Genomic DNA, 16,217 nt, shown 5'->3' with positions numbered 1-16,217 from the left:
TCAACTCTCCCCTATGAAGAACTCTGGATTTTCTGATTACACTAACACATTCTGTTGTCATGCCTCTCTCCAGATTGAGACTATTAATATTTTCTATATTTATTAAGCTTCTATTTCTTGGTCATCAACTTCATACCAGTGCCCTGTCACTCTTCGTTAGGATACAGTTCACACTGGCCTCTACCCTAACATCTCTGTCATTCAAATTTTAGTCTGTATGCTGAGATTAACATTACACTTTTACACACATCTTATCGATTCTGTTGCCATCATAATTATTGCCATTGTATTTCCATTTGTATAATTTCCCTTATGATGATTATAAAAATAAAAAAACCAAGTAATATACTAGGATTATAACCCTCACACCTTTTCCAAAAGAATAAGTCCTGTGTTCCGAAAGGACAGCAATGTCCAATGTGCAGAACAAAAAGATGATGCTTCTAACTGCCCATCTACAGCTTAATGCCACGTTTCAATTTGCTTCCTATGAGGACAAGCATTTTTTCTCATGCTCATTTTTCCCCTCGAGTTTCTAATCACCATTCTTTTTTCTCATTACAGAAGATACATACATTTTCTCTCTATGCCACAAATATGATTCAGACCCTTGGTACTCTATTGCTTGGGATAAATCTTATTCTTCAGACATGTGCTTTAGAACCCAATGGCTTCTTCTCGGAAGTTAGACCATTTCTTTCTAGGCCTGAAGCATTTGATCTCCTATTGTGCCTTGAAACGTCAACTGTATTCAACCAATTACTTCTAGTAGTTATCAATTATAAATTGAGAATAATATATTACTTATAGGATATGAATTTATAATAAATTGAAACAAATTGATAAATCTACAAATATCAATTATTAGGTGACTCCTTTAGAAAGGATATATATGAGGTGTTTAGTCAGTTTTTTTTTTTTTTTTTTTTGTGCTGAGACCAAAGGACCTGACAAGGATAAAATAGAGGAAGGAAAGTTTATTTGGTGGTTCTGGTTTCAGAGGTCTCAGTCCACAGATGGCCAATTCCAGAGCTCCAGTCCTAAGGTGAGTCAGCACATCATGGTGGAAGGGAGTGGAGGCAGACAGCAGCTCAGGACATGGCAACAGGATGCAGAGAGATCTCTGCTTGCCAGGGACAAATATATACTCTCAAAGTCAAGCCCCCAGTGACCTGCCTCCCCTAGCCACATCCTACCTGCCTTTTGATTCGTAACAGTGCATAGATGCCTTGATAAGGTTAAAGGTCTTTTAACCCAAACATTTCACCTCTAACCTTTCTTGCATTGTCTCACATGTGAGCTTTTGGGGGACATATCTAAACCATAACAAAAGGTAAGTTACCTAAATCTTTGTACTTGCTTTATGTGTTTACATTTAGTGATAATTTCTCCCACTATAAAATTGTAGGTCCTAAAGAAAGTTTCCAGAGAATTTTTGGAAATTTTTTTAGATGCATTTTTTAATATTGTCTTTGGTAAGCAAAGTTATGGGAGTCCACTGATTCATACCAGAGCTTCTGCACCAGACCCGAGAGGGTCAGACCAAACCAGAATGCAGTCACCTGTGCAGGGGGCTATGTAATCATACTGAACTCTGAAATAGGCCAGTTCTTAATAAAACCAGAGATTCCAGTCGATCTGAGTCAGGGTAGTGAAGGAAGACCCGTGTTTTACCCATATTAGAAAAGTAACCAAGAGCCACTGGACATGTCAAAAAACTGACATGTCCAGTGGCTTTTGGTTCTGTTTCTGCTTTCCTCAGCCCCCAGCTGTCCATAAACTCAACTTCCCCTGCTCAGGTCATCAGAAAGCTATATTTTGTAGAATCAGGTGTGTGTGATTCCAGAATAGAAAAAAGAAGCCCATTAGATCTTGAAACCAAATTGGTTTTAATTTTGCCTATAGACATCTTCTAGCAGCCATTCTTGATGAAGATAAATCTAGCACAATTCCAACTGTTGTTCTTTTGTTCATTACATTTCCCAGACTAGGAGCTTAAACAAACTATTTGCTTTGCTCTTCTAAAATTTTATTCAATCTTTTAATATGAAGATTTTTTTTTAAAAAAAAAAATCTCTTAGCTCTGGGAAAATGCCATCTTAGTCTGTCTTTGATAAGTTTCCATTTTGATTTTCTAGAATTGTTATTCATATATCTCATCTGTAAATGTAGCCCAGTCTTCTTTTTTCTCTCCCAAATGCTCTTCCAGTGTTTCTGCTGTTCTTACTTCCATCTTTGGATGATACATTTCCAAAAGATCTTTTCTTATTCTCTGGTCTTTCATAGACTTCATCAACTTGCAATCTTTCTGAAGTCAGAAATTTTCCTCTTTTGAAAGGGCTGTGTGTTCCTTGGATTTGGGTTGCTTCCTGGTCACTTCTCTCTTGGCCCTTCTCTTTCACACAGATGTTTTTCTTCCTGTGTCCACCATACTTTATTCTCCATGTGTACTTGAGGGTTGGGAGCTGGGTGTGTTTCTCTGGGTATCCAGAGTTGTGTCCTGTGTAGTCGCTTCCCCTTCAGGTCTCTTCCTGAACAGGACACCAGTGCCCTGGTGGAGGGTCTCCGTGGGGGCTGCACCTGCTCTGTCTACCCCAGCAGGAGGGTTCACAGTTCCCCCTGCAGCCTCCTCTTTCCTTCCACTCCCATCCCACATGCGCTTGGCTGCTGCTTCTTTGCTGTTTTATCCAACAAGCTTCTATCCCTCCTGCCTCCCTTATAATCTGCTATTGGGTCTTCTCACCACATGGGGTTGATTGGTTTTTTTTAAAGTAATCTCACCAGCTGCTGAAGGAAGAGGAGAGACCGAATTGTTTTCACTCTGCCATTTTGAACCCCAAACCCTTTTTCTTCCTTGAGCTGCCAAGTGTTCTTTTCTTTCCTTCTCTCTGGTTTCAATTTTTTCTTCTTAGCTTCACCTGTCCTATTAAATCCCAATATTTTACTTCAACTTCATGTAAAACCCTTTACAGCACCTCCGCGAGTATCTCCATAGAAAGGGAGATTAAAATGGAGGAAATGTAAATAAATTAATCAAGTTTTGGCACAGGCCCAAGGCATTTGTATCACTGAATTTATTTTCTGGCAAGAAGTGTACCTCCAGTGAAAACAAGTGGTCACAGGCAGAGGGGATAGATGAGGGGAAGGGCCGGGCACAGTGGTACATACCTGTAACCGCAGCAGCTCAGAAGACTGAGGCAGGAGGATCACAAGTTCAAAGCCAACCACAGCAACTTAGTGAGGCCTGAATCAAAATAGAAATAAAAACGGCTGGAAATGTGGCTCAGTGGTTAAGATTCCCTGGGTTCAATTCCTGGTGCTAATGAATAAAAAATTAAAAAGAATTCTATGAGGTGATTTTCCCCACAAATTCCCTCATATCATATTGTTTCTGTTGTTGCAAAAAGACAATCTCTAGAACCACATGCAGCATCTTCCATGATAGGGAAATGCTGACCTCTACATTCTGCTTCATGGTGTCCTCTTAACGCAAAGCCTGCAGCGGAAGCTCATCAGTTTGAAAGAGGTGATGACCAACTTCCTCAGCCTCCAGAGTGTTCAGGTGATGGGGAGGGTACAGACACTCTGCAGGCAGAAGGCCGCTGAGCCAGGGCCTGCTTACACTAAATGAAGAAGCGATGCCCTCCCACGCCAGCCTGGCATCCAAGGCCTTCAGCTGTATCCTAACGCTGGACAGCAAACCCACACCTGCATGGTTACAGAGAGAGGAAGCCTTGCTGTCCTGGCCCACCTCAAGCACGACATAATCAGAACCACACAGACGGGGGCAGTTGACTATCCACCCTCCTTCCCTGTCCAGTATTTTCCTCTAAGTTAATGCAACTGTCCAGTAACTGAAGCTCTTTTGATATATGTTCTTTGAAGAAAGCAGATCAACTATCAGAACAATATTTAGGACCAACAGTAATGATAAGTGGGTTATAATTTTTGGTAAAATACAACCCAATGGTAAATACACATGGAAAATATATATGAAGTTTCTGTGAAATTGTTAGGAGTAAATAAAGCAAATTTCTACATCTCAGTAAATGTAACTGATATCCATGTCACCAGCCCTGACTCCTTAAACTCTGCCAATTAGGTGGCTCATTTCACTCCATCACAGGTTCATCATAATTTTCATTTAATTCCCTCTCCCCATTAACCCTTTTAATAAGTCCAAGCACCCCTGTGTGGTTTCCTGTTAGAGTCTGTAAACAAGTCTGGATGGCGCCTGGCAAAATGCCAGAGGGAGTGGTTTGTGAAGTAACACCAGAGAGCCATTAAGTGTGGAGATTCCTTATTGGTTGACTGCTGTATCTAGTTTATGCTAATTAGGATAAGCTGTGTGGAATGTATAAATATCGCTCCCGTCCTACAATAAACGGCTCCCTCTCCTGCTGTATCAACGTACACAAGTTGTTTGTCACCCCCTGGTTATTTTGCTGCAGCCGGACTGCGGCAGTTTCCATTCCAGAGCTAGTACTCTGTGTCTCATGAAGAACAAACCAGAAGAAGTCCTCACAGACTTCGTTCTCTTCCATTCATTGTTGCTGCTTGCTAGCGGCAGGTTGAGAACAGGGAGTCTTTTTTTTTTTTTTTTGTCAGTATAGTGGTATGCTATTCAGAATATTTACTAAGATTTTAACACACTACATTAAAGATTGCTTACTTTATTATTGTGCTTTTTTAAAAAAAAAATTATTCTGCTATCAATCAAAAAGGAAATTGTTAACAGAAGCAGTGTAAAATGGTGCCGCTGGTCACTGTGCCATAGATGGTGTCAGCTCGTTTACTGTTGCCAGCAATGATTCCACAGAGGGAATGATTATGAAGGAGGTTTATTTTGGCCCTGCATTCTGGAGGGAATGCACCTGGGGATGGTCTTCTTGCTAACAAAGACAGCAAAGGGTGTGGGAAACATTCAATTCTGGGGGCTCCACTCCAATGACCTTATCTACCCCTACTTGCCCCCCAAAAGCCCCTCCTCTAAATGCTACTCAGAGTAAGTTCCCATCCTCCTAGACCCTCACGAGGGGATTAAATGTCAACATGGGAGGTGCAGGGGGACACTCACACATTGTCCAAACCACAGGACAGAATTAAAAGAAACCTTCATAGAGAGCAAGGGATAAGGAGCCAGACTCCAGTCATGGAGCGCAGTGAGCAAGTGTGGAGAGGTCAGGAAGGGTTCCAGGAGCAAATGTGGAATCACACAAGCTATTATTTGCATGGGATGGAGAAGAAGAACTGGATTAAAAGATTCCAGTTTTTCCAAAGATTCCCAAACCCTAGTCCTGAATAATAGGAGTATTTTAAAGATGTCCACATGTGGAATTTGTTGTTATTCATATTTGTTGTCAAAACAAAAGGGCTGGGCAAAAGGTTTTCTGGTTAAAGGAAAGAGCTGAATCAGACAAGCCTCCCTCCACCGAGTTTAACTGGAGAAGCCAGAGCAAAAACAGAGTTTTAAAACGCACACATGTCGAGTGGCTGTGTTTGAAGGCAGCGAGAGCTGCTGGGTCAACAAGAACCAGAGAGTTCAGGGGAAGCATGAAAGTGTGCAAGTGTGCACAGCCCACACTGCGGCACTTTCCCCAAAAGCAATTGCTCCTTCTGGGCACAGAGGAGTGGGGTGGTGAGAGCCGGGGCTTCGCCTTTTCAAAGGACTGCCATCAGGGAGCCACAATCCAGCAGCGCCTCCGATGGGCACCGACAACCTCCATCATCCAGTCCCTCGGTCCCTGAGTCAGGTGCCATCGCCAGGAGCTAAGTGACTGGCACATGAAAACCCTTAGGAAAAGCCTGCTGAGCGGAGCAGAGGTCTCACTCCTTTCAGAAGATGATTAGATTTTGTGGCCCCCTGGGGAAGAGTGGCTCCAAAAAATTCTCCAGGCTCTCAAAGCAAAGGGCCAGGGTCAATCAATATATGGACAGAGGCTTAGCACAGACTAAACTTAGCTGAATGGAGGTGACCTAAATTTACTCTCGAATCAATCTATTCTGCAGCGACAGCTGGAAGGCCAAGGCCAGCCAGCACTCATGATTCCGGGCAGGGCACAGCAGGCCATGTTCCTGCTTGGCCACCTCCCTGGGCAGTGCAGGCAGCCTCTCCCGCTTCACTAGACACCACCATGAGGAAAGACGGCTGCCCTGCATCCCAGAGCTAGCACACCCAGAACGCCTTCTCTGAGTAGCACAGAGTGGCTCAGAATCCTGATTCTGCTCTCAAAGACTGCGAATGTGTCCTGCCCGTAGCTTGCTTGGAGAAATGAGATTTTAGCCCAAAACCTAATAGGGCTTCTTTGACACATTGAGCTCTGGGTATTCTTATGCTGACGGTCAGAGATAACAGTGAATGTAGACAGAGAAGATTGATCCCAATGAGAGAGGGAAGAGACTGTGATTTCCAAACCAAAGGGTGCAGTCCTTAAAGATTTTATCCTTCTTTTGTTCAGATAACGAAAGTTTATATCTGAGAGACGTTAAAAAAGAGGTAAATGTCATATAGCTAGGCAGATCTGGGAGTTGATTCAGCTTGTCTGATTTCAAAATTTTTGTTAATTTTTTTTTCTGTTGCAAAAGTGTCTGGAGAAGCTGCTGACATCAGGCGTCTAGTAAATAAGGCGTCTAGTCTTGTTCACATTCAAACACTGGTTCAAATCCAAAAAGCAGTAAGAATAGTCAAGCTTGTGCCTGGAGCCTAAGGCACTGATGGAGATGTGAAATTTAATAGTGGGGATAAGGAAAGACTCCTGCAGGGGGGAGGGAGCTGGAAGCAGGAGGAAGCATTGAAATAACATTCCATATAGAACAAGCCAAGTAATCCTGAGCAATGAATAAATAACCCCCACAACTCAGGGGCTGGGACCACAAGGATTTATTTCCATCCCATCCCACACATCACCTAGGTCAGCTTCTGCCTGATTATCTTTTTGGGAACCAGGATAATGCAGCAGCCACCATCTTGGAACATTCTGGTCGTGGAGACAAGAATTGAAAGAGCTCAGGGAAGTGCACATGGGCCCTTAAAGCTCTATCTGGGTTAATACGCTTATTTCCCAATCACAGGACACTGGCCGATATCCCATAGATGCCCCAACTTCAACAGTGAATGGGAAAGTGCTAAGCCACCCACACCAAGAAAGAACCAGAATACTGGAACTCCGTGAACAGCCCCAGTGGGCACCACACAATAAAACCCATCAGAGTGCCTCTGGGGTCGTCACCAAGTACCCCAATAAGAAGGAAGTTCTATAGATCTCCTAATGGCTGGAAACCACACTCCGAGGCCCTTTTCAACATTTGGCATGATTGTGCACTTATTTCAGAAGATAGTTCAGAGCTCAGAAAGATGAAGTCAAGTCTTCAGGTTCAAGACTGTGAACCAAGAATGTGCATTTAGCTTTCATCCCTGCTAAAGTCTTTGGAATAATGGCAAATAACAAGAGAGAATAAATGTGCACTAGGGCAAGGAAAACAGGAGAGAGACTGTGAGGGAGAGATTGGCTGAGCTCATGGAAAAGTACAGACAGAAATGACAGGAGGGCTGCTGCAGAGGTACTCCTGACTGCAGGGCTAGGCGTGGATCTGGGAGCCAAGAAAATGGCAGAAGGAGGGTGATGGCTGGGAGGTCAGTCATGGGACAGTCAGTGAACACAACTGGAGACCTCATCCACTCCTCTCTGTGCAAATCACATGGGAAGGGTGACGTTTGTCACAGCCAACTCACAGGAATCTGCTTTTTGAAGAAGTTGGTTGACTTTCTAGGCAGGGCAAGGCCCCCTCTTGTGGGTGACAAGACCTCCATGTGTGGCTGTTTGGGTGGCCTGGTGGAGTAGTCACTGCCTGTCACTACGCCACGCACACAGGCACAGCATCTCCATAAGCCTCCGGTCCATCAGAAGGGAAGGTGGTATATGGGCACCACTAGCACCGTCCTGTGATGGTCACTGCCAGCACAGAGCTGAATAACAGCCAAACCCTGGCGTGTCCGCAGGCCACACAAACCATGCTCCTATTTCCTATTTCTGTAGGACTATGGGGCCAACTGGGAAAGAGACCGTGGACAGTCTCAGTCAATGGAAAGTAAAACATTCGTTTTATTAATAGGAATCAGTAGTCAAAGCCTGGAAAGTGTGGATGAGATCTTCAGCAACAAGAAGCTTCACACCACACTCCTTGGGCTTAGGAAGGTCTCAGCCCAGACACAGCAGGAGCAGCTCAGGCCTGGCCACAGGAGCTGCCCCTCTTACCAGAGAGAAGAGGGCAGAGCAAAACACACGCTCTATACAGACACCGGCCAGGGAGCCAAGAGAAAGAAAGAAAGGGCCGAACTACACAGACACTGCCCCCTACCAAGGCCCCTGGTCTGGTTCATCATGGCGCACCCTTGTCAGCAGTAAGGGATGGGCCAGGAAGGCTGCTTGAGAGGAAGTCCCTCCACACAGGAGCAGACCAGGCAAAGTTCTCTCTTCCCAACACATCCTCTGTGAGCGTCCAACAAGAAGACAAAACCACTCTGGGGTGTCCATCACCAAGGGCATGGGATCCAGGGAATGGATTCCATGGGAATGGAAGAGCCAAGGAATGATGAGGCCATACGCTGGCGATTACAGGAAACTACCACCACCAACAGACAGATGAGGCGGTGTCACCGGAGTCTAGGAGTCTGTCACCCAGAAGAATCTGGAAACACGGCAAGCATAACCTCTGGAGCAGAGGCCCTGGAGAGAGAGAGAAATCCGCCAGACACACCACCTGTGTGAGAAAGGGAGGAGACACACACCCTGATCTCTCCCCCTTGCTCCTGTCCTCCAGGTGCCCCAATAGGACCTCACCTTGGCCACAACTGGCCAGCAGACAGGGTGATGCAGAGAGGAGCCAGGAGAGGGTGAAGCTGGGGGCCAATGGCCTGGAGCAGGCTGGCCTGGTGTCCCTCCGCACACTCTGCACAGGGTGCTGCCCTACATCGTCATACAGGTTGTCTCTTGGACTTCCCACAAGCCTCTGAGGGACTTCCCACAAACCACTGGACAAGTGAGAAGCCTATTTAAAAGTCTAACTAAAATAATAAAACAATGAGCAACAATTACAGGAGGTGGTGGCTCTGCAGAGTAACCAATAGACAATGTTTAAAATTGACAAGTGTGGACCTAAATGTGTAAGGGCTACTTAGCCTTCTGGAGGTAACCACAGGAACTAAACAGAGCTAGTTAAGAGTGGTCTCTGCAATAAAAGTAGATGGGGGTAGAGACTTCCACTTTTTATTGTATAATTTGTTAAGATATTTGGAATTTTTTTGCCAAATTTCTAGTTGCTTTTATAATAAGGAGGAGAAAAGGGAAGTTTAGTGGCTAAGCCACTTGTGCTCCACCATGCCCATGCCAAGACGGAACTGTGAATAACTCCATAAACACCAGCCCCACCTTTGACCTTCCCTGGACACTCACTGGACAGTTAGCACAATGGGAAGAAGGCCTGAGGGGAGGATGACTGCCTGCGACCTCAGTGTAGTCCTTCTGTGCTTCTTGGGGATTCAACCAAAGAGCAGCGAGCTTTCAAATTGCTTTTTTTCACACACCCAATAAGCATTTGGGGGTACCCAGCACCCCACACCCCAGTAGCTACTGTGAACACTGTTGCCTGGATTCTGACTGTTGATTTCTTATGATGAAATCTTGCCAGCAAATCTTCCTGTAATGGGTTAAATAACCAAATCCTTCATGTGTGAAGTGTGTACAGGATAAATAATGCAATCAGGAGATGAGCTTGGTGTGATAGAGTATCTCTAATCAGTGATAAAGCAATTGACATAGAATTATTTTGTAAACCTAAAATGTACTCTTTCTTCACCTCAGTGAGCACCTGCTGTCATCTAAATAAAATCTCATTGTCGTAGCCAAACACATCATCATCAAAATGCACTAGATTAATCCTCCAAGAACTCAGCTAATTATCCCCATTTTTCTTATAAAAAGGAAGGAAATGGAGAATGTAGGCTTTCAGTCCTATGTCACTTAGTCCCCAATCTCTTTACCAGAGTTTGTGGCAAAAAAAAAAAAAAAAATGATGATTGCTCCTTACTGCCTTCTCATCTTCCTCCCCAGTCTGAGGGGGAGGAGAGAGTGTTTTTGTAAGGAGATTATCATGAGCACAGCAAGGAAGGTGGCTTATGCTGGAGAGGTATCCAGAGTTGGCCAGGGAAAGACTTGTCTCCTTCCCCAGGTGGGTCTCAGAGACCTAAAGCCTTCCACCAAGATGCATGGAAAGATCCCATGGATACTCTTGAGAAGGAAGTAGGCCAAGAGCTCAGGGACAGTTCAGATTTCAAGGGCCTGTGATGTGGGTGGTCACATAGGGCCCAAGCTCAGGAGGATCCTGCCTCTGACTGCTCTGCTGCCGCCATCTTGAAATTGTTTTTCGTTTGTTTGAATAAAGGGCCCAGCATTTTCATTTTCATTGGGCACCACCAATTATGTAGTTGTTCTTTGGGATGCTGCTCCCGGGTGCAAACAAGAACCTGCAGGTAGGACTGAGGACCTCATAGATAGGAATGAAAAGAGAAGATGAGAAAATGCCAGGTCACCCCAATACAGGTGAACTCACTGGGACTGAAAAGAGAAGGGCAAAGAAACTGTTTTGCAGCATCTTCTGGATGCTGAGAGTGCTTATGACGATTGGTGTTGGGGCCCATGCTGCAGAGGGCCTGACAAACATTTTTTGGCCAAATATTGGATACTTAATAGAAAGTTACTAGTTTTTCTTTAGCTCATATTAGCTCATGTCAATTCTTTCAACTGAAGAAGACATTTAGTCCAATTCATCTATTATTTCCATCTTATTTTATGTTTATTTTTTTCCAATTTTGTTATTTTGTTATCTGACATTACTTGCCTCTATGTTATTTGGTGTATTTACCAACAAGTTATCTGATGTTATTGGGACATCTTACTTAGAAGTTCTAATGTATTTTTTTTTTTAAATTCCATTCATGATTACTTTCTCTAGAACACAGTCAGGTCCATTTCTCCCACTATTTGAAATTCATTTTTCCAGGAAGAAGCACTGTTCTCTCCTCACCAAGGTGTCACGACTCACCTCTCCCACACATCCAATAAAATGAGACTTCTAAAATATATGTTCACTTCTTCTGTGTCCTCCTCTCCTCTCTTCCCCAAATCCACAAGAGAAACCTTAGAATATTTTACCTTCCCATGCTCATATCCTCCTTCCAACTCATAGATGTTTTTAAATTAAAATTCCCCTTACATTATGTATCTATTTTTCCCCCAAATCTTTAAGCAACATCACCCTCCAGGAGAGCTGAAGGATTAGCGTTCTAGGGTCACCACTGGCTGGCACTTTGCCATGTACACTGCTCTCATTTGGATCTGAGGTGCCTCTCAAAGACCACCGTGTCAAAGGCTTGGTCCCCAGCCTGGTACAATTGGGAGGTAGTGGAAACTGGAGAGGTGGGGCTTAGTGGGAGGTCTTCATGTCACTGAGGGGGGGTTGTGCTTTCAAACGGGACTGTGGGATCCTGTTCCCTTCTCATTTTTTTCACTTCCTCACAGGAGATGAGAGCTTCTGCTCCACTGTTAGCTCCTGCCATGTGGTGCTGCCTGGCTACAGGACTAACAGCAACAAGGCCAACTGATCATAGACCAAAACCTTTAAAACCGTGAGCCAAAATATACCTTTTCTCTTTATAACTTTACTATCCCAGTAATCTGTTTCAGTAGCAGAAAGCTAACTCATGTAACTTTTTCTTTCTCTCCTACAGATGCCTGCACCTGATTATTGGCATTGGCTGAATTATTTGAAAATAACCCACATATGTGAAAGTAACCCTAAATAAACACTTAAACATCTATTCCATTCAAATAGACACAACTAGAATATCAACATCACTCTTAAGGACTTTAAATTTTATGAAATAATATCAGTTATCCCAACCTTTAAATGTTAGCCTGTCCCCCAAATGGCCTTACAACCAGGGAATTTTTCACCCAGGAGCATCAATGATCCCACGTGCAATTGGTTGCCACATCTCTTTAAAGCAGTTCTCCTGCCCTGGTTTTTCAATCTTCTTCCACATGTTGACACTTTGCTATTTATAAAAACATCCCATGATGTAGACATGTCTGATTGCAGCATCGTGAATAGAGTCAGGGTGAACATTTTGACCGGGACGTGGTGTGGGTAATGCTGTCATTATGAATAACAGGCAAAATTTCAGTGTCCCACTTGAGGATTGAGGTTAGGCGAATCTGCCATCCCCCGGCCTTTGTACAGTAATATTTGTCTTTGGTGAGAGTAAACACCGGGGTGCATTCCAGCACCTCAAGAAATGCAAAGGGTGAGGAGGTTCCCCAGGGAAAGAGGCACAGCTTTTTCTTCCCAGGTGGACAGGCAGGTGTAAATTCAGTTGTGCCTACTGTTTCTTTCCCTCAACTCTGTTCTTGCCTTGAGGTCAATTTGGTGTTTCAGAGTGTGTCCCTCCTCTGCCTTTCATGTGAGGTATGCACAGACCTTTCCTTTTCCTCTGGGAAGCTGCCACACTTTGACTGGATAAGGTTGTGGTGATGCGATGCCCTCTCTCCACTTGCTCCACTATTCCAGCTCCCAGGGTTGAAGACAGGCCCGACGTGTCACAGAGTGATCTGCCACTTTTGCCTGCAGACTTTGACTCCTCTTTACCCTTTGTGCTCTCACACTTTACCAGAACCTAAACCCTATGTCTTTTCTCGCCGGTCCTCCTTGGAAAACCCAGAAAGCACTGACTTCCAGAATCATGCTTCTCTTCAGCTCAGCAAAGTTCATTTTTCTTATTCTGTTTCTTTCTCTATTCAGGAAAATCCTACTCTTCTTTCTTTCAAAGGATGAAATGGAGAAAGTATTAATTGTTTTATTCCCACAGAAGCAATTCAACCTCGTTCACATTATTTAGGTAAAAAACTACAATATCCTGAATTAGAGGGACAGTGAAAATCTCACAAGGTTAATGTCTTCAAGGAAATATATATATTTTTTCCTATGGGGCTAAATTCAGAGAAAATGTTCATGATCCTCTAGCAGCAAGTGTGCAGGGGATCAAGTCTCACAAGAGATGACAGAGAGAGGGTGCTGCTATATCTGCCATGTGGCCCGTGTCTCTCAACTGCTTCCAACACCAAGGTCTTTAAGTTTTAGCCACTTCTGATCCCCTGGCCACAGTCACGGCTCTAAGAGTGGACACATGACCCAGTGGCCCACACACCACTGTTGGTGGGTCTGGGGCCGGACACCTTTTCCATCTGCACCAACCGAATCCCCTTCCTGAGACTTTCAAACTTAGACCAGCTTCTCTGCAGTGGAATTGTGAGGAGTGAACATGAGGAGCTATCATTGACACGTACCCCACTCTAAGTAGGAAACTAATGCAGCAAACAGGGAGAAACAGAAGCAAGAGTAGGATACAGAATATTCTAGAGCTGTTCAAACCTCTGGTTTCACATGCTCCAAAAGTCTAGCCCATCTTCTGTGACTTGGTAATTCAACTCCTCACCCAAGTGCCTGCAAACTCACAAACACTTATAGTAAGTGAATCCACCTCTTGGTCAAAGTTTGAGTTTTATATTTGTAACCAAAATGGTCTTAAGTGTCAAAGAACTAAAATGGCAGAATAACCAACAGCTTCACAATACACAAAAATCTGCGTTTGTGAAAAACATGTAATTTATAGCACACTTTTCTAACAGTTGATCTATATCCAAGCAAAATGCACGGTCATCCAGAAATAACTCCTTTGTAGAAAAGTGACCTATGTGATCTTTCTCTACAAACCCTGCAAGATATTAACAACTATTGTCACAACACTATCAACATGCATCCCTCAGACAGCTGGACACGATGGACTCTCTCAAAGTGGAATTATCTTTTTACTTCTTGTATTTAGTTATTTGCCTGAAATTTCTCCTAACCCACTAAATTGTCTGCAAACCACAAAATGCCTTCATGTACACAGACACACACACCCATACTTCAGTCTCTTCAAGATTGCTTCAGGAAAGCCATACATTTGGAACTTGTGTCAGGCCTTGCCTGATGTCTGAAAAGTCGGGGGTCGGGGGTCGGGGAGCTTCATTCTGAAGGTGAAAAGGACACCAGTCCCCATGAGCTCAGGTTGCTCAGTAGAACCCAGTGTGCGGCCATCAAGACAGGGAAGGCGAGACAGTTGGGCCTTCCTGTAACAGCCACTCACGTGACAGCCCCAGAGGGACCTCACAGCTGCCAACACAAGCTTATGGATTCAGTCAAGGCATTAATGCTGTCGTGAAAAAATATGCCTTCTGATTTCTATAGTTTGGCAGGCGTAGCCTCCGACAGACCATCTGCCCCATCATGGTCTCCATCCCTCCCTGACACAGGCGCAAGGAGACCAGCTGTCCCTGAGGACAAAGGGGAGAGGGGACATGGTTAACAGGGCCTCTCTCATTTTGCATGGCAAAATTCCAAGGTGAATAACATTTCCGTGACTTTCATGTGGTTTCCAGGAAGCTGGAACCTGTTCATGTGGGTGGAGAGAGAAGAGCTCAGTAGACAGACTGTCTCACTGGGTAGGCAGAGAGGAATAATCAAGCCAGCCTCAGCCTCAGGTGAGGGCACCTGTGGGTCTGAACTAGAGCAGCACAGCCCACAGGAACTGACTCAGAGTCAGGATTTTTTTTTTTTTAATTGAAACAGACTACTGCATTTTTCTAACATGACAAAAAAGTGTCTTGGGGGTGGGGAGGGGGGGAGAAGAGCCAATTGGATCCTGATGTTAAAATGGATTTTCTTAAAAATACCTTCTCAGTTAGACAAGTGGAAGGACTGTGTGTAGTCTGACTTTCCGACTGGCAGCAGGTAAGGATTGATGTGGAACTAGTAGGCAGGTAACTTGAGTTTATCACATTTGATAGTTTTATTAAACACAAATTAAAAACTGATGCTGTTTTGAAGCCCTCAGCAATATGGATAGTTAGAAAATGGAAAGAAACAAAAATTCCACGGTGTGTGCAGGTATACACACACACACGCACACACACACACACACAATTTATGGACAGTTTACAGTTTGGAAAAAAATGTCCACATTGTTCAGGGCTTCTGTACATATCCATTTACACTCAACATAGGTCACAAGCTCCTCAAGTTTCCTGAAGCAGACAGTTTGTGAATTGATACCATTTATTTGATATCCCCAAAGAAATGAATAAATCAGCTCTTGTGACCAACTGTGCTCTAGCATTGATTCAGGGAGGGACAACAGTGTCTCCAAACCACAAACACAGTCTTCCCAGGTGTGCTGCCCAGCCAAGGCGGAGTCTGGTTCAAACAGACTGTGGTGTCCTCTCAGGGTCCCAATTTCTATTTCCATCTTCTCCTTATAGAATCTCATCCTACTCTACTCCTCCTTCCTAACCTCGCAGCATCTTAAACCCTCTCTTCAGGTTTCTCTCTTTTTTTCTTCTACCTCAGATCTCCCTGAGCTTAAAAAACCTATCAACTAATGATCTCTGGAATGTCTCTCCCCATTGGTGTCTACAGGGTGCGCACCAATTTGGAGATGTCCTCATCCTTGGATTTGCCTTTCTTCCATGGTGGTGCCTGGCTACCAGAGTGCTCTCCCTCCCTCTACCCACCCCCACCCCACCCTGACCCCCACCCCCACACACTACTCAGCAGGAGGTGAGGGGAGGACTGAGACACACAGACTTCAAACCATGATACAAAACCACCGCAAGGAGAAACAATATCTTGCATAATTATGTAAGAAATATATCTTACATAATTAATTTGCATCTGCAGCATCAAGAATCGCCTCTTGGTTTAAATAAAGCAAGGGGTCAGTGATTTTTATGTGGCAGCCTATCCACCAGTTCCCCCCGGGGGGATAACTGCAGAAAAAGTGTGGCCCAGAACAGGCCTCGTAACACCTCATAACATAGTCTAAAATATACAAAATTTAATATGACTAAACTAAAAGGAGAGGTGGACACATCCACATGCCTAGCCAGATTTGACACACAAGCCACCTTGGTAACTGACAGAACAGCAGGCAAGAAATCAGAGGAGGCAAAAATTAGAATTCACAATGTTTTTTAATGCCAGGAGTAACATACAGAGCACAACAGCCAACAGCTGGCCGGCATGCCCTGCGTTGAACATTTGCTGAAACCAGTCTCAAAATG

The sequence above is a fragment of the Marmota flaviventris genome, chromosome 12 (genome assembly GCF_047511675.1).
Source record: "Marmota flaviventris isolate mMarFla1 chromosome 12, mMarFla1.hap1, whole genome shotgun sequence".
NCBI classification, from domain to species: Eukaryota; Metazoa; Chordata; class Mammalia; order Rodentia; family Sciuridae; genus Marmota; species Marmota flaviventris.
Note: the sequence above shows the minus strand (reverse complement) of the source record.